This window comes from Pan paniscus, chromosome 22, assembly GCF_029289425.2.
Source record: "Pan paniscus chromosome 22, NHGRI_mPanPan1-v2.0_pri, whole genome shotgun sequence".
NCBI classification, from domain to species: domain Eukaryota; kingdom Metazoa; phylum Chordata; class Mammalia; order Primates; family Hominidae; genus Pan; species Pan paniscus.
The window spans coordinates 18487461-18507611 of NC_073271.2; the positions used below are offsets into that span (position 1 = coordinate 18487461).

General features: G+C 35.9%; 1 long non-coding RNA gene across 1 annotated transcript in view; it reads right to left on the minus strand.

Annotated features, from left to right (window-relative positions):
- Positions 1–964: 964 nt before the first annotated feature.
- The window catches only part of LOC134729747 (uncharacterized), a 178610-nt gene continuing 159423 nt past the window's right edge, over positions 965–20151 (minus strand). Inside the window, exons 7-8 of the long non-coding RNA XR_010111155.1 lie at positions 9048–9190; positions 965–7537 (exon numbers count right to left, since the gene is read on the minus strand). This is a non-coding gene — a long non-coding RNA (uncharacterized LOC134729747). The remainder of the gene's footprint in view (positions 7538–9047; positions 9191–20151) is intronic.

Here is a 20151-nt window from a genome sequence, read left to right on the forward strand (position 1 = left end):
CATGAGGCCAAGGCTGTGCATGTAAGAAAAAGAAACTCAGATCCAGAATTCACGTATATTTACATGAGAATAAGCCACCCACCATTGCAGAGTAGAAAGGCTGATTTTAGGCAACTTGTCTTCAAGAGGCCATCTGATCTCCTTGAGAATTAAATTCCCGTTGGGGTTTAGCTTTCAGCTTTCTTGCTGCTGGGATAGACATATGGTGGTGCTAATAGCTAGAATAGTCGTATCGATATCTTCATACTTAGCCTCCATCTCTGCCACTAAAACCACTTTGTTCATGTGCCCAACATGCCAATATTCATGTGTCCAATGACTAAGGCCGGCTAATAAAATTTGCTTGCTGTATTACTCTGCTCTCATGCTGCTGATAAAGACATATCTTAGACTGGGCAATTTACAAAATAAAAATGTTTAATGGACTCACAGTTCCATGTGGCTGGGGAAGCCTCACAATCATGGCGGAAGGTCAAAGTCACATCTCACATAGCAGCAGGCAAGAGAAAAGAGCTTGTGCAGGGAAATTCCCCTTTATAAAACCACCAGATCTCATGAGACTTATTCACTATCATGAGAATAGCACAGGAAAGATTCACCCCCATGATTCAATTATTTACCACCAGGTCCCTCCCACAACACGTGGAAATTATGGGAGCTACAATTCAAGATGATATTTGGGTGGGGGCACAAAGCCAAACCATATCACCTGGCTATTTTTTATATTTGGCTTTTTATTGCATGTGCTGTGTTGAAGTGCTCTCTGGTGGGCGTTAAAATGTGATAAATATTACTCACTGTCTCTACTCTGTAATTCCTTGTTCCCTGTTTCTTCCCCTTCCCCCTCCTCCTCCCCCTTCTTCTTCTTCCTCTCCTCCTCCTCCTCCTTCTTCTTCTTCCTCTTCTTCTTCCTGTCCTCCTCCTCCTCCTCCTCCTCCTCCTCCTCCTCCTTCTTCTTCTTCTTCTTCTTCTTCTTCTTCTTCTTCTTCTTCTTCTTCTTCTTCTTCCTCCTCTTCTTCCTCTTCTTCTCCTTCTTCTTCTTGGTATTTGTAACCAGTTGGCTAGAAAAATTGCTACTGCTAAGGAGTCTCTATATATTCCACAAACTGTAATAACAGATACACTACCTGAAGTCCTGGCCAGAGGGAGGATTTCCCATCACCCCTGTTTGCCAAGGCCACATTGAGTGAAACTGTAGTAAGCTGCCAAACATTTATGGCTTATGTCCATGTAGTGATGGGTACCACCACCCATGCACACATTGATTCTTTTAAGTATTTTTATTTTAAAATTTTTAAAATAATCTCAACTTTTTTTTTTAGATTCAAGGGGTATACGTGCAGGTTTTTTACATAGGTATTTTGCATGATGCTGAGGTATGGGATTTGAATGATCCCATCACCCAGGTAGTGAGCATACTTTTTCAACCTTTTTTTTTTGACAATTAGTTTTTCAACTCTTGCTTACCTGCTTCCCTCGCCCCTCCAATAGTCCCCAGGATCTATTATTCCCATCTTTATGTCCATGAGTACTCAATGTTTAGCTCCCATTTATAAATGAGAACATGTGATATTTGGTTTTCTGTTCCTGTCTTAATTCGCTTAAGATAATGGCCACTAGCTGCATCCATGTTGTTGCAAAGGACATGATCTCATTGTTTTTTATGGCTGCATATGTTCCATGGTGTATATGTACCACATTTTCTTCATCCAATCTGCCATGGATGGGCACCTAGATTGATCCCATGTCTTTGCCATTGTGCATGGTGCCGTGATAACCATACAAGTGCATGTGTCATTCTGGTGGAATGATTTATTTTCTTTTAGATTTTTGGGTCAGATGTAGTTCTGTTTCAAGTTCTTCAAGAAATCTCCAAACTGTTTCCACAGTGGCTGAACTAATTTGCATTCCCAATAACAGTGTGTAAGTGATCTCTTTTCTCTGCAGTCTCATCAGCATCTGTTGTTTTCTAAACTTTTTAAACATAGCCATTCTGATTTATGTGAGATGGTAACTCATTGTGCTTTTTCAAGAGTGGAAAAAAATCTCCATCATTTTTCTGGGATGGAAGCCTGGGCCTGCCCACTGACTCCATTTCAAGTCAGCATTCTAAGAGTGTCTTTGTTTCTTTAACTTTTATTTTAAGTTTAGAGGTACATGTGTGTATTTGTTATATAGGTAGACTTGTCTCATGGGGATTTGTTGTACAGATTATTTCATCACCCAGGTATTAAGTCTAGTACCAATTAGTTATTTTTCCTGATCTTCTCCCTCTTCCTACCCTTCACCCTCCAATAGACCCCAGTGTCTGCTTTTCCTTTCTTCTACGTGTCCATGTGTAACCATCATTTAGCTCCTACTTATAGGTCAAAACGTGGTATTTGGTTTTCTGTTCATGTGAGTTTGGTAAGGGTAAGAACCTTCGGTTCCTTCCATATTCCTGCAAAAGACATTATCTCGTTCATTTTTATGGCTGCATAGTATTCCATGGTCTATATGTACCACATTTTCTTTATCCCCTCTACCTTTGATGGGCATTTAGGTTGATTCCATGTCTTTGCTATTGTGAATAGTGTTGCAACAAACATACGTGTGCATGTGTGTTTGTGATAAAATGATTTATATTCTTTTGGATTTATACCCAGTAATGAGATTGCTGGGTTGGATGGTACTTTGATTTTTAGGTCTTTGAGGAATGGCCACACTGTCTTCCACAATGGTTGAACTAATTTACCCTCCCAACAACAGTGTATAAGTGTTTCTTTTTCTCCCAAACCTTGGCAGCATCTCTTAGTTTTTGAGTTTTAATAATAATCATTCTGACTTGTGTGAGATGTTTCTCTCTTTGGTTTTGATTTGCATTTGTCTAATCATCAGTGATGTTGAGCTTCTTTTCATATGATTGTTGGCTGAATGTATGTGTTCTTTTGAAAAGTGTTCCGTTCATATCTTTTACCCACTTTTTAATGGAATTATTTGTTTGTTTTGAAACAGGATCTCACTCTGTCATCTAGGCTGGAGGGCAATGGTGCAATCTCAGCTCACTGCAGCCTCTGTCTCCTTTGTTCAAGGGATCCTCCCATCTCAGCCTCCCAAGTAGCTAGGACTACAGGCACACACCACCACACCTAGCATTTTTGTTGTTGTAATTTTTATTTTTATTTATTTATTTATTTATTTTGTAGACATGTGGTTTCACCACATTGCCCAGACTGTCCTCAAACTCCTAGGCCCAAGTGATCAATCTGCTTTGGCCTCCAAAGGTGCTGGGATTATTGTTGTGAGCCACTGCACACTGCCTATTTGTTTTTTTCTTGTAAATTTTTTAAAGTTACTTATAGATACTGGATATTAGTCCTTTGTCAGATACATTGTTTGAAAACATTTTCTCCCATTCTGTGGGTGGTGTGTTTACTCTGCTGATAGTTTCTTTTGCTGTGCAAAAGCTCTTAAGTATAATTAAATCCCACTTGTCAATTTTTGTTTTAATTGCAATAATTTTTGGCATCTTCTTCATGAAATCTTTGCTTGTTTCTATGTCCAGAATTGTACCACCCAGGTTGTTTTCCAGGGTTTTTATAGTTTTGGGTTTTACATTTAGGTATTTTTTAAATACTGAATTAATTTTTGTATATGGTAATAAGGAAAGGTCTAATTTCAATCTTCTGCATGTGGTTAGCTAGCTATCCCAGGGCCATTTATGAAATAGAAAATCCTTTCCCCATTGCTTGTTTTTGTCAGCTTTGTCAAAGATCAGATGGTTGTAGTTGTGTGGCTTTATTTCTGGGCTCTCTATTCTGCTTTATTGGTCTAGGTGTCTCTTTTTGTACCATGACCATGCTGTTTTGGCTACTGTAGCCCTGTATTATACTTTGAAGTCAGGTAGAGCGTTGGCTCCAGCTTAGGAGGTATCCTAAGCTGGATATTCTTTTTGCTTTGGATTGCCTTGACTATTCAGGTTCTTTTTTGGATCCATATAAATTTTAAAATAGTTTTTTCTAGCTCTGTGAAGCATGTCATTGGTAATTTAATAGGAATAGCATTTAATTAAAAAATTTCTTTGGGCAGTATGGCCATTTTAACAATATTGATCCTTCTAATTCATGAGCTGAGCACAGGATGTTTATTTGTTTGTGTCATCTCTGATTTCTTTGAGCAGTGTTTGCTAGTTCTCCTTGCATAGATATTTCACCTCCCTTATTAACTGTATTCCCAGGTATTTTATTGTTTTTGTGGCAATTGTGAATGGGGCTGCATTCCAGATTTGGCTCTTGGCTTGACCCTTGTTGGAATATAGGAATGCTAGTGATTTTTGTACACTGATTTTTGCACCCTGAGGCTTTGATGACGTTGTTTATCAGCTTAAGGAACTTTTGGGTCCTTACTATAGGATTTTCTGGATATAGGATCATGTCTGCAAACAGGGATATTTTAACTTCCTCTCTTCCTATTTGGATGCCCTTTATTTCTTTCTCTTGCCTGATTGCTCTGGCCAGGACTTCTAATAATATGTTGAATAGGAGTAGTGAGAGAGGGCATCCTTGTGTTATTCTGGTTTTTGAGGGGAATGCTTCCAAATTTTGCCCATTCAGGTATGATGTTGGCTGTGGTTTTGTCATAGAGAACTCTTACTCTTCTGAGGTATATGCCTTCAATACCAAGTTTATTGAGAGTTTTTAACATGAAGAAGTATTAACTTTATCAAAAGCTTTTTCTGCATCTATAATCATGTAGTTTTTGTCTTTATTTCTGTTTTTGCGATGAATCATTTTTATTGATGTATTTATGTTCAGCCAACTTATCATCCTTGGGATAAAGCCAACTTTATTATGGTGGATAAGCTTTTTGATGTGCTGCTGGGTTTGGTTTGCAAGTTTTTTTTTGTTTTTTTTTTTTGTTTTTTTTTTTTGTTTTTTTGTTTTGAGGGCTTTTGCATCAATGTTCATCAAGGATATTGGCCTGAAGTTTTCTTTTTTTGTTGTGTTTCTTCCAGGTTTTGGTATGAGGATGATGCTGGCCTCATAGATTGATTTAGGGAGGAATCCCGCTTCCTCAATTTTTTGGGGGTAGTGTCAGCAAGGATGGTACCAGCCCTTCTTTATACATCTGGTAGAATTCAGCTGTGAATCCATCTGGTCCTGGGCTTGTCGTTCGTGTAAAACTAGGATTGCAACTCCTGCTTTTTTTCTGTTTTCCATTTGCTTGGTAGGTTTTTCTCCATCCCTTTATTTTGATTTTAAAGGTGTCATTGCAGGTGAGATGATCTCTTAAAGACAGTGTATCAATAGGTCTTGGTTCTTTATCCAGTTTACTGCTTTGTGCCTTTTACTTGGGGCATTTAGCTTATTTACATTCAAGGTGAATATTTATATATGTGCATTTATTCTGTCATCATGATGTTAATTGATTATTATGCAGACTTGTTTATGTGGTTACTTTATAATGTCATTGGTCTGTGTACTTAAGTGTGTTTTTTTAGTGGTTGGTGGTGTTCTTTCCCTTCCATATTTAGTGCTTCCTTCAGGAGCTCTTGTAAGGCAGGTCTGATGGTAATGGATTCCCTCACGTTCTTTTCTATACTGGCTATTTTGTTCTTTCCTTTCCATGCTTAGTGCTTCCTTCAGGAGCTCTTGTAAGGCATATCTGCTGGTAATGAATTCCTTTACATTATTTTCTATACTAGCTATTTTGTCTGTCAGCTTCTGCATTATTTTATTGTGATTCTTAGCTTCCTTGGATTGGTTTTCAATGCATTGCTCCTATCCATACTCTGAATTCAATTTCTGTCATTACAGCCATCTCAGCTTGGTTCAGAACCCGTGGAGAGGAGGTGGTGGAGGTGGTGTGGTCATTGGAAGGAAAGAAGGCACTATGGCTCTTTCAGTTTTCAGGGTTCTTGCACTGGTCCTTTCTCATCTTTTTGGACTTAGGTTCCTTATGTTCCTTCAATCTTTGAAGTTGCTGACCTTTGGATGCATTTTTTTCTTTTATCCTATTTGATAATTTTGAGGACATAATTGTGGTATAAGGTGAATTCAGCCAACTTGCTTCATTTCTGGAAGATTCTAGATAGCCAACACCCAGCTACCAAACTCTTGGATTGCCTGCTCTAATTCTGGGGAACTTGTATCCAGCAAACCTTGTTTTTTGTCTCCTTGAGGTTACGAATCCCTTTGCACTGAGGGAGCCATGGTGCTCTCCAACCACTGGTCCCTACATTCTGATGGGTGGTACCAGTCAAAGCCTTTTCTAGTTTGGTGACAATGGAATACATCCTCATTTGCATGTGCCAGCAGCAGAAGCACAGTGGAGTGCATGCTGGTCAGCTACAGCAGGGTGTTAGCAGGTGCCTGCATGCCTGTCTCCACTCAAGTGTAGACTACAGTGGCAGAGGAAATGCAACTTATGGGGGCAGGGGCCCCTGCTGGCGACTGTATTTGCACCAGTGTTGGCAATAGGGGAGGGTGCTGATGGGCACAGGTCTGTGTGCATTCTTTTTGTGTTTTCTATGTGCCACAGGCAGGGGTGGTCACTCAGGGTGGGGAGGTCTGCTGTTCCCTGTGCCTAGTTTCATTCCCATGGCAGTGTTGGCAAAATGGCCAGTGATGGTCGGTGTAGGACTGGTTGGCTCTGGGACCACCAAGGTTCTAACTGCCATGGTGGTGGTAGGGGGTGTGGACTGCACTCTTCTTGCAGCAGTAGCACGGCAGGGTGCACTTACACATGTATGCTGGCAAGGTAAAGAAAGCAAAACCCATCTGTGCACATATGTGTCAGCAAAGTGATGTGGATGTTTGCTGTAGACACACGGGAAGCTGTAGTGTGGGGTGGGAGTGGGCAGGCTGGTGTGTGGCCATGGCAGCTGTGCTTCTGGAGCGCTTCCCCCCTGTCATGGAAGGCCTTCCAGCACAGAAGCTATGATGCAGGCCTTCAGGGTACCTGAGGCTTCCCTGCAAGCAGGTGCTTCCAGGCTCGGGCCCTGGGAGAGGCCAGCAAACGAAAGGGTGCTCATGTTGGGCCAACCTTGTCTGATGGTCAAGACCACCCTGCAGAGTTCAAGTCCGACTGTTGCCCTAGAACTAAAGTCTCCTATGAAAGCATGTCAAGCCTAGAGGGATGGAAGTTCCTGACCGTGCTCCGCTACAAATGTTCTCGCACCAAACTCCCTAAGTTCTACATCCGCTGGCTCGCTGCCCCTACCACTTCTCTAAGCAGCTGTGGCTGCCAACCTGAGTGTCCATGGTAGTTGAGGGGCCTCCTGCAGCTGGAATTCCAGAGGTCCGTGGTTAGAACAGGTTTGCTCCTTGCAAGTTCAACTCACCCGTTCCCTGAGAGTCCTTGGGGACCAGGAATAAGTCCCGGCGCATGGTAGCTCCGTGCAATGTTCCTCCTGTTTCAGCCCAGCTTCCTTCTGTGTCTTCCCTCGGCCACTCCTGGTACCTTCCATCGGATGATTTGTTAGGAGTGCGCCAGTTGTCTCAGTCCCTTGCTGGCGGCAATTCCACTTGCTGTGTCTAGTCGGCCATCTTGCCCCAAGCTAAGAGTGTTAAGCAGAGAAAGAAAACAGAAATAAAAATAAATTTCATGAGAATTGGAAGAAAACATATGACTGTAATTTTTCAAAGAAATTATTGTCTAAAAATCCAAAGGCAGGTGTAACTTATAGAATTCTTATAATTAAACGTCAACTTTGATATTGGCTATAGATACAAGTTAAACTTGATGTAAAAACCAAGTTTATTTCTATATGGAAGCAATAATATTTGGAAAGTGAAATTTTAGAAGAAAGACAGCATTTATAAATGTATGAAGGGATTAGAATTGAACCTAATGAGATGGATATCTACGGAAAAAATTATAAATTATACAAATTTCATAAATAAATAAAGTCATATCGAGTTTATGAGTTGAAGACATTGCAAAGACAGCAATTGTTTCTAACACAATCATGGATTCAATACAGTCCCACCAAATGCAAGCAGTATTTATTGTGAACATTTACCAACAAATCCTAAAATTTACAAGAAATAAAAAATGGTCAGGAAAAGTCAGGAAACATTTTTAAAAGAACAAGATGGAGAATCTATTCTACTAGAACACATGGCTTATTACATACTACAATAAGCACAGAAATGTGATATTAGCACAATGGTAAGTTAAAAAATTGAACAGAATAGAATCTCTAGAAACAGACAGGTATAAAAGGAACTAATTTATAACAAAGAAGAATAATGAGTACAGGGCCATTTTTAAAATAAAGAGCTGTGGGTCAATAGGATAATGGCAGCCCTACCTCCCCTTGATTATCAGGGTTAATTACTCTTGACAACATGCTGGCTTTTTTTTATTGCCTGTTCATCTTTGGCAGTGCAGTACATAACAGTATTTATGGGTCCCATCGTCATATCTGTACCACCATATCTCCTTTGCTGTAAAGTGACTCTTTTGTTTTAAAAAATGGTATTGATGGATTACCAGATCATATTTCAAACATTCAGTAAATCCTTTGATATTAGTGCTTACAATGCCTTGCACAGAGGAAAGAAAGATACATGTTATAATAATGACAAACCAACTTTCCTTCCAGGTTGAGAGTGTTGCATGTACCGGATTTTTATGAAGTAGCTGGAAATTCTCCTTGAAAAATTATGCCATGTCAAAGATCTCTGTTTCTTAGATATTTGGTATTCTGCAGCAGCATTAACTAGATTAGCTTTTGTGGGTGGGAGGTTACGCTGTTAATCCATGGATATTCTCTATCTCTAACACTATGTCCACTTCATATATGTACTTTGTGCCTGCTATGGGGTAGCAAATGACAGAACCTGGATAATGAGAACTTGCCAAGTCACTGCTTCTGTGTGGCTTTTTGGGACTGACTCTTCTATGATGAATCCTTACTGGTAAACTTAAAATGCAATACAAAGATCTACACAATTTGTTCCAACTCACATAGATACACCCACGTTTCTTTCACAGACCTCTTTTCATGTTCTTGATAATCATCTATGTTATTTCTCATTACCCATAAGTTCATTCATTCTTACCTTAGGACACTTCTATTTCTGCATAAGTTGGAATAACCAGGCATGCTGCTTGACACTCTGCTTTTTAGGAAGATTACCCCAGATAATAGATATGCAGCAGGGATACAGCAGGTTCATTGGAGGCTCATCATAACAACAACTCTCTGCAAGTGAAGGAAGCAGAACTGGAATAACAGAAATGTTGAACTAAGATGCGGTTACAAAGATAACTACAGAAATAATTGAAATTGGCATGAAACTTCAGAATTTCCCAGAAAGAGAAAATGGCATGGAATTTTGAATTCCAGATAGATTAATAAATGGGATGCAGAGTGCCCCCAAGAGGGGGCATAAAATGAAAGAGCAAACTTCCTTGTGCAGACTGCATTTTCCTGTGAACTAGTAGCACTGAAGACTCCTAGTACCTGGGAAAAGGGTGCCTTTACCCTGAAGGAAGAATATGAGAAGCACAACAGAGCATCCACTTTGGGAAGAACATTGGTGTAAATGGAGATAATGTGAAAGGTCACCACATAAATGGGAATAGTTTTGAAGACTGCTGACTTTTTGAAATATTCTTTCTTAATAATTTAATCAAGAAACGAATGTAAAAGCACTTCGGACATTATAAGCATCACAACAATATAAAGGGCTGTTATTATTTAAAAGAAACCTTCAGGGCAATATCTATCTTTATTTAACTGATGTACTATTGAAAAGAAGCTATTGTCAGCAGGCACATGAGTCAGTTAAATAATTTAAAGCTTAGCTATAGTGGCTAATGAAAATGTAAGAAAGAGCAAGTATGTTCTTTGCCTGCTTAAAATGTGTCAATCCACCTTTAAGATTTTTACTAAACTAGGTGTAACTAAAATTTTTAGATTCATCATGAAACTTGACAGCAATGAGGAAAGATTCTTTTTCAAATTTTTAGAGCATCTTTTAATACTATGGTACATTGTCACAATTAATAAACTATAATAAATAAGGTTAATAAATTACAATAAATAAGGTTGATGCATTATTAACTGAAGTCTCTATTAAGATTCCTTAGTTTTTATGAAGTGCCGTTTTTCTGTTTAAGAATATCATTCAGAATGCCACATTTCATTTAATCATCAAGTTCCTTAAACTCCTTTTGGCCATGACAGTTTCTCAGACTTGTTTTTTATGACCTTGACAGTTTTGAACACTACTGGTCAGTTATTTTAAATAATGTTTCTCAACTGGAAATTTTCTGATGTTTTTATCATGACTGTTCTTGGGGTTATGTGTTTTCAGCAGAAAAATAACAGAGGCAAAGTGTCATTTTCATAATATATCAAGGGTACATGTCATCAACATAACTTATCACTGTTTACAATTATATTAACCATCTGTCTGAGGTATTGACCGTCAAGTATAATGATATTTGACACTGTTTTCTAAACTGTAAAACATACTTACAATCAACCATATGACCTTACGTAGCACATCACTTAACTTTTGAAAATCTTAGATATCTATCAGTAAAATGGGAATAAAGATGACTGCCTCCAAAGTTTTATGTCATAAACAACATAAATAATAAATTTATAGCCACTTGGTATGAACAAAACTTACAAAAAAATAACGTATTACATTCGCTGTTTAACATTTATTGAGTACTTTGTGGGTGAAATTCACCATTGTATTAGCTATGAGTAATTATGCAAACAAAACAGACATGGTACCTAACTTAAAAATTTTATGTTTAAAGGGAAAGAGCATGCACATAAATCACTATAGTATAAGCAAAGGAAGAAAAAGCAATTCTGTTTATAAATTTTTCTCTAAAACTATACATCAAGAAGTGTGTGATATATTAGAAAGTAATGTACAGAGTACCTCATTTAATCTGCTCACACACCCTGTGAAAAAGGAGGTTTTTTACAATTTAATTTTTCAGCAGAAAAAAGCAGAAGTCTTGAGAAAAAATGCTTTAGCTTCAGGGGAAAAATATATCTAAAATCATGACAAATTTTAATGTGTTTCTCCAATTTCAATCTGACATTGAAAAGTCTTTCTTATTAGTTGATCACCATCAGGTGAACTTTCAATTTATTTTCTAAAGAATAGTTGGAGGAGAGATATGGTTGAAAAGCAAAATGTTTTCAAAGGTCATGAAAAGGGGAATGCTGACAAAAGAGAACAGGACATTCTCCTAGGGAGTGCCTTACATGATAATTTAATTTCTTAAAGCACTCAGATGAAAAAGAGATCTTTTACCCCGGTTTTTTGCCTGCAGAGACTGGTAAGGCCAAGCTCTTCCAGTAAGCAACCAAGCATGAAAAATAATTTAACATATTAGAAACTACTGTTTAGTCCTATGCTTTGGCAACTTATTTTTCTATTAACTCACGAGCCCTTCAAATCTAGCTACTTCAGCACTGGAGCTTATTCACAGGTAATATTATAAGTATTCAGTTTTTGTTGAAAATTTGAATACCTGACTGAAATTAGAAGATATTTATAAGTGAATAAACGAAGAAATGAATATGCTGAAACAAAAGGACAGAAAGACAATTAACTGTAAAACAATGTATAGCTATTATGTTAAAGCACATGATTCTTTACAAAGTTGATTGGAATTAAGAGAGATATAATTTATATTAAAAATCTTTCTTTGTGTTTACTAGATAATATAATATTTCTCAAAGTTAATTTTGTACACATATAATTTGAAAATGTATTGGTTTATGTTCTCCTTTTTTGCCTGATAATCCACAATGGATAAAAAGATGATGTCATATTTGAACATTACATCTGAATTTCTGTCCTTTCCAAGGTGTAGATCTAACTATCTCTTTGATATGGAATGGAGAGACTCGTATGTAGGCATTTTGAGTTTACAAAGAAATTCCAAAATTTAACTGCTGTTACATCAGAGAGTATTTCAATTTCTGACAAAGTCTGAACACATTGGCTGGCCGTCATCTCCCTTGCTCTTTAGTTAAACTAATCTATGTGCTAAAATAAAGGAAAAGAGCAAGGTGATGAGAGAAAAATCAGTCAGTTAAGTAAAGCTGGTTTCCCTCCTACTTTTTTGTACTTTACATTATTCCTTTTATGTTTATAATTACACAACATAATTACTTTGAGGGATTTATGTACAGAAAATATATTTTTGGGAAAAAGATAATATCCATAATTGTGTATCCATTAATAATAGATTTAAAGAGAGATACAACAATAATGAATATACTTTGATGAACCTGTTGGATATCAGTTGACTAGAAGAGTCAGAAAATAGTATCATAATAAGGAGAAACATTGGTACTATTTTTCAAGGATTTGAAGTGATACATAAATACGGCTTCTAGTACATAAGATGGTGGTTCAAGCCATTCTGTTTTGTAGATAGCATATAGTTGGAAGGTGCTTTGTTTTTGTTTTCTATTTTATCAACTGTAATGTTTATAGCACATATATTTAATATGATTAAAGTATGGTTGGCTTTAAATTTACCAGTGTGCTGTTTTTAGTTTTGACCCAGAAGGAACCCAGTATGCATTTTTGAGCTCTTTTCTTGCTTGTTTCTTTCCACAACTCTGCCTTGTTATTTCCTGTAGTCTCAGCCTCCCTAAATTCTGATTTTTTTTCTCCTACTGGAAATCTGCTAGACTCAATTTAGGTTTTCTTCCCAAGCCAATATTCTGGAAGATGTCTCCAAGCAGAAATATGGTGCAGCTGTGTTGACAAACCTGTGCTGACAAATATTTGGAATATGAAAACTTACTGGTTGGTACATAAAACGTGACACTTTGGGCAACTACTTATTTATTTTTTTAAAGTTATACACTTAGCATATAATGTTTTCCTTCCATTCCTAGACATGTACCCCCCACAAAAAGACAGCATATTTACACACAAAAACTTATTTTCACATATTTATAGGACTTTTACTTTTCACTAATTCCAAACTGAAACCAACCCATATGCCCATCCACATGTATATGGATAAATCCAACTTGTTATATTTGTACAATGTAATTCTACTCAGCAATACAAAGAAACAAAATACTGGTCAACCACAACATGAATAAATCTAGGTTATTTTGCTAAGTGAACCTAGTCAGACACAAAATAACATAAATAGCAGATCTTAAATTTAGTAAAAGTTAATAAAATGTAAGACAATCATTAGTGGTTACATAGGTCCAAAGTCAGTGGAAGGAATCAACTAGCAAGAGGCAAAAGGAATCTTTAGGGGATTATGACCACATTCTGTTATCTTAATTATGTCAGTGACTTTATGAGTATATACATCTGTCACAACTCATCAAAATGTGTGCTTTACATGGATAATACTTATTAAATTTGATTTAATGAAACAATGTGTGAGGAATAGAACACCTAGATTAAGTTAAATTGTTGTCTAATTCATTGCTTCAATCCAGAAGTGATTTTTATAGAGTAATATTAACATGTTATGAGACCTTACGTAACAGGACTTTTGCATATTACAGAGACGTTATTTTATCTTTCACAAGCATAATACAATCATAAGACTGAGGGAAATTATGTACTTATTTCTTTAAAAGCTTCTTCAAAGTCACCTTACAATATTAAAAGCAAAAATCAAACATACACTATAAATCTAATCATGAATAAATGTCAAACAAAGAAATATTGAGATTTGACAGCAATTTATTCTTAAATAGTTCAAGGCAAAAATGTTATTTGTACTGTCTTTTTTATACACTTGAAATTATTTACAAATTTTAAAGTGAGAGCTATAAAGAAAATATAAAATCAATCATTGGAAATAAAAATCATGTTAATTTTTATGATATACTATTACAATTGAGATTTTTGTTTTGTTAACACATAAAGCAAAATACTGCCATTATTTTTGTCTGAAAAAGTGTAGATTCCGAGTATAAAACAAGAGAAATAATTTTTTTTGGAAATGAAAAAACAATATTTTTAAAGCAACAGTCTAAACAAATTATACTGAACTACCATTCTAACTATAAATTTTCTTCTAAAAGTGTGATTTGCAAAAGGTGAATTATATTCTCTTTAAGCAGGAAAAATTTTATGCAATTTCTTTAGGGGTTTGAAAAACAATTACTGTTTTATTTCAGTTGTCTTTATGATTTTGTCTCTTCTAATTTAATCAGTTCTTTCATAAAAACTATGTTTTTTATGTAATTTTTGTATTTTTACTACTAACTCTTGGTTATTTTCTTCCCAAACGCTGTAAACATATCTCATAAAAAGTCTCCTTAATAGACATTGGAGATATGATTGTGTTGCATGATGAATACTACTTGATGAAAAAAATTCATTGAGTTTTAATTACAATTTTCAAGGGTACGATAATGTCACCCTTTTTTTCATAAATATTTCCTTCTCTTTTGACTTTTTCTCATACCTTAAAAATCTATTTTATATCTCTATCTATACACATACATATATATGTATGTCTGTGTGTGTATACACATGTAAAATTACAGATTTTTGTTATGAACTAAATATTTATGTCCTCCCAAAACTCATATGTTGAAGTCTAATCCCCAAAGCAATGGTGTTTAGAGATGAGGACTTTGGGAGGTGATTAGGATTACATAAGGTCATGAAGGTAGAGCCCTCACAAGTAAGATTTGTGCCTTTATAAGAGTCATGAAAGAGCTTATTTCCCCTCTTTATTCTTTGCCATGTGAAGATACAGTGAGAAGTCAGCAGTTTGCAGCTTGGAAGAGAGCCTTCACCAAAACCTGATCATCCCTCGATCTTTGATTTTGAGGATCCAGAAATGTGAAAAATGTATTTCTGGTTTTTATAAGCCACACACTCTATGGTACTTTATTATATAGCAGCTGGAATTTACACAAAAGTATGTCTTTAACTAAAAGACTTCATTGTTAAACAGCAAAGATGTATATCAAGCAGATACATCACTGTTAGGAAGAGGGCCTTTTTGGTCTGGATGGGAAATCTAAGCACACTCGGCAACAGGTGGCAGGAGCACACTGGACCAACATGCAGATCCAGCCTTGAAAAATACCAGTCGGGAGAAATTGAACAAATCATCTAACCTCTTTCATTATTTGTTTTGTTGACTTGTTGAATGTGAGTAATAACAAATTTGAGTACTGAAGACAACATATGCAAAATTGAGTTGATAAACTGTATTTTCAATATTTACATTACTATAAATGGAGAGGAAAAGACTCTAACCTACTTTACCCTTCAATTTTCTTGTAATTATAGTACTAATTAGAGGATCATTGTAGCTATACCCCAAGCTGGGTAAAGGTCAGTGACGCACACTCACAGTTTTTGAATTGATTTCAACCAATAAACTAAAGGAGTGGAGAGAGCAGGCTAAAAAGCACACTCTGTAGTTGGGCCAGCACTCTCTGTTCTGGAATTTTCTCCATGAGTCCAATGTTTCTTTCTGCATTTATATATTTTATTATAACAGCAAGAATCAACATAATCACCCCATTTAAATGAAAACATCTTTCCAAGCACCATGAATTTTTGACATAATTTTTAAAGTATACATGAAAAAGGAAGGTGAAAACACTATTACATAAATAAAAGATAATTGAATATTAAAATATCCTGCAGTAATACAGTTAAAGAATAGAGATTCTATAAGTCAGAGAAGAAAAATTCCTCCACCGAATTTTTTAATTCATCCTAAGTGTCAATGATTTAAGTTTGTTGATACCTAAATTTCAATTTACTTAAAATTTATTTGGAAATTTAAGACACAGTAACATTTGCAGTTTTTAGCAACTTATGTTCTTATTGACTACTTAAAGAAGTTAGTATTTTAGGCCGGGCACAGTGGCTCATGCCTGTAATCCCAGCACTTTGGGAGGCCGAGGAAGGCAGACCACCTGGGGTCAGGAGTCAAAAACAAGCCTGGCCAACATGGTGAAACCCCGTCTCTACTAAAAATACAAAAATTAGTCGGGTACGGTAGTGGGCGCCTGTAATCCCAGCTATTCGGGAGGCTGGGGCCGGAGAATAGCGTGAACCCGGGAGGCAGAGGTTGCAGTGAGCCGAGATCGTGCACATTGCACTCCAGCCTGGGAGACAGAGTGAGACTCTGTCTAAAAAAAAAAATATATATATATATATATATATATATATACACACACACACACACATATATATATGTGTATATATGTATATATGTGTATATATGTATATATATGTGTGTATATATATATAAGTTATTTTATATTTAGACAAGGAGGAAGTAAGGATAAACATGGCTTTAGCAATGAGAAAGTGGTCAATAGGATGTTTTTTTTGAGACGGAGTCTCCTATCGCCCAGGCTGGAGTGCAGTGGCGCGATCTCGTCTCACTGTAGCCTCCGCCTCCCGGGTTCAAGTGATTCTCCTGCCTCAGCCTGCTGAGTAGCTAGGACTACAGGCGCCTGCCACCACACCCGCTAATTTTTGTATTTTTAGTAGAGACAGGGTTTCACCAGTTTGGTCAGGCTGGACTTGAACTCCTAGACCTCATGATCTGCCCACCTCAGCCTCCCAAAGTGCTGGGGTTACAGGTGTGAGCCACGGCGCCCAGCCAGGATTTTTAAAGATTTAAAACATTCATTGAATCTACAATTTTCCAATTTAATATATGTTTTCAGTGGTTATTAATTATAGCATAGGATATTTGAGGATTTTGACGTAAAAAATATTTTAGTGTAACAAAATGAAATTTAGCTCTTAAAAACAATACTGAAAATTTTCTTCTTGGCATTTAAAAACCAAGATTCTGGATATCCAGCTGATTAGGTTTAATGTAAAATGCATTAGTGTGTAGTGCTCAGCATTTCAGAATGCTTTTATCAAGAGGTCCAAACAAACGCGCTGGGTCATAATGTCAAATCAGTGGAATAATTCATGAACCAACTCATCCTCTGACTTACTGACACTTACCAAGCTGTTGCCTTTAACCCCTAGCAAACCTATCTTAGAAATTAGAGGTTTACAAAGGAATATATATATTTATTTATATATATATACACACACACACACGTATATAACAGAGAAATATATAGAGAAATCATTCTTTTTACATATATGTAAAATAAATATATTTCTATTTTTACATGTATGTATATTCTTTCTAGAAAATATATATTTAATAAACTTATAATTCTTGATTACATAGAAAGTAAAAATATAATATGTATTAAGTATATATATTTAGTATACTTCTTATCTTTGAGTACATCTCATACATTTTCTTATATTCTTAGTTGCATATGAATTAATTGCTGAAACTGTTTGGTTTTGAAGTTGATTGAAGATGGAGGTAACTCATTTTTATTCGTATTTTCGACCACCGACTCTTTTAGGATGCCTCCCTGTCTTTTCCTCCTACCCCCAAATATAAATATATAGTTATTTTCCTTTCCTAGGGCCTCATTCTAAACCAACATACAAATAAATTTACAAAGGAAAAAATAAAATATGTATTATAACATGCAAAGTGATACTTGAGTTCAGTTATTATGGTAATAAAAACAGTAAATTTCCTTATAATATCAATTTCTTAATCCTGTACCAATCTGATGCCAAGACACATTTCAGACAAAAATCTAATTTTTCAATAGATTACATTATAACTGACTAATCAGAGAATAAAGGACAAGCACTGTGGACATAAATTTGTTTTTCTCCTTTCTACATCAAGAATACTTACATCTCTTTTTTTAAACAAAGAAGATCATCAGTGATAATACCAAATTACAATATTCATTTTCCTATTTAAGTTATAGAGAGATATGCTTTTCTTTTCTATTCTTCTATAGTTACCATTACAAAGTAATGAACAACGAAACATTGTAATGATATATGGAAATTTGTAAACATTGATAACAATGAATCTTTTTATTCTTCCCGACTGTTGTAACATATATATTATGCTTGATACTGTAGTGCCCTGAGACTTCTGGTAACATTCTCTTCTAGATATAGTAGATCATATATGCACACTAAATATAGTAGATCATATCTGCATGAAACATGCAGCAGCTTGGGGTCAATAATAGGCATGCACTTCTGAAATCTAAATGTTCATGAGTCCCATAAACCATAACCTGAAACAAGAAAATTTGAGTATCTATGCTGCAACTACTACTTTCAATATTTTATTAATGATTTACAAAACCATGAATGCATGCTTTACATTATTTAATTCTGCTATTTCAAAAGTGAATCTATAACATGTAGGAATCTACAAAAATCACAATAGTATTGTTGAAAAACTAACTACTTATTCCAAACTCCCTACCCCCACCATTCTGTGATACTTTTATTTTTCTTGTTGAAACTCTCACATTCTAGAAAGTGTGGACTCAGCTTAGGGCCTAGTTAATGCTGGTGATGAAGAAGAAATTCAGTAGATTTTAGCTAAAATAATGTACACGAATATATTATTAATTTATTTATTAATGGTCTTATAATGATTATAATAGTGATTGCTCACCAGATCACCAAATATGAAGTATTATTGTCTAATATAAATGTTAATTTTAAAATATATAATATGTATTTGTATAAATATTTTCAATACAGTTATTGAGTACATGGCAGCATTTTTTAAATGTAAAGAATAATAAAACTAAAAAATGATATATGAAAATTTATCTCTTCAGGAAAATGCAAAAAACAATAAATATGTTTAGACATTATTGTATGTCTTAGTTTATGCTGTTATAAAAAAATCCATAGAATGGGTGGCTTCACCCAGGTAAATTCATTTCTAATAGTTCTGAAGGCTGGGAAGTCAAAGGTCAAAGTGACAGTAAGTCTGTTGTCTAATGAGGACACTCTTCCTGATTTTCAGATAGCCCTCTTTTCATATTATTCTCACATGGCAGAAAGCAGAGATTTACAGCAAGCTCTCAGGTCTCTTCTTATGTAGACACTAATCTAATTCCTGAGAGCTCCACCTTCACAACTTAAATACCTCCCGAAGTCCCCACCTCCTAATATCATCACATCAGGAATCAGGACTTTAACATAGGAATTTTGAGGGACACAGACATTGCCCATAACACTACATCCCTGGCTGCCCAAAATGTATATCCTTGCATGCCAAATACATTTATTTTACCCTAATAATCTCCAAAGTCTTAATTCATTCCAACATCAGCTATAAAGGGTAAAGTCCAAAGTCTTATTGGAACGTCATCTAAATTAGGTAGAGATAATACTTGAAGTGAGATTCATTCTAAGGCAAAATTCTCTGCAGCTGTGAGACTGTGAAACCAAACAAGTTATCTGCTTCAAACATATAATTATAGGACAGGCATAGAGAAGACATTTCCATTTTTAAAGGGGGAAATAGGGAAAAAGGAAAGGACGATCTGTCCCAAGCAATTCTAAAATGTAGCAAGGAAAACTCCATGAGTTCTTAAGGCTTGAGAACAATCTCCTTTGGCCTGATATTTTGCCTTTCATACCCACTGGGGTAGTACTGTTATCCCCACAGCTCAGTGCCCCATGCTGTGGCAATCTGTAGCGGCCCCACCCATGCTGAGGCTCTAATGGGTAGGAGGTCATGCTCCAGAGACGTGCAGGGTGGCTTTGCCTCTGCAATTTCTTTAGGAAGCCTTCTGCCCTGTTGAAAGTTAGACAGTGTCCCTGATGGTTTTCTGAATCACTTTCAGTGATTCTTCCCTTTTCTTGAAGAACAGCACACATTTCTTGAAGAAGAGCACACATTTAGAGTCTTGCTTCATTACATCTCATTTTCCGTGTTTCCTTTAGTCCTAGTGTTTTCCTGGAATCATGCTCTCTCTATTCTGGGCTTCTATTGAGAAAGCTGGGAGTTTCTGGTTTACCCCCACACTAATCTCCTTATCAAATGGTTGATTTGCCACACCATTACTGTTCTCCTCCAAACAAACACTCATTCACATTATGTGTGTGTATATATATACACACGTATACACATATATACACACATGTATATGTATATATGCTTTAAATGTTTTAAATATTTAAGTCCTGGGTTTTTTTGGCTTAACAATTTCTTTTCCAATTCATTTATCTCTTTTTTCATTTTATTGTAAACAGGTGAAATGAAACCAGTCTGTAAACATTTTGGTTAGAAATGCTTTGA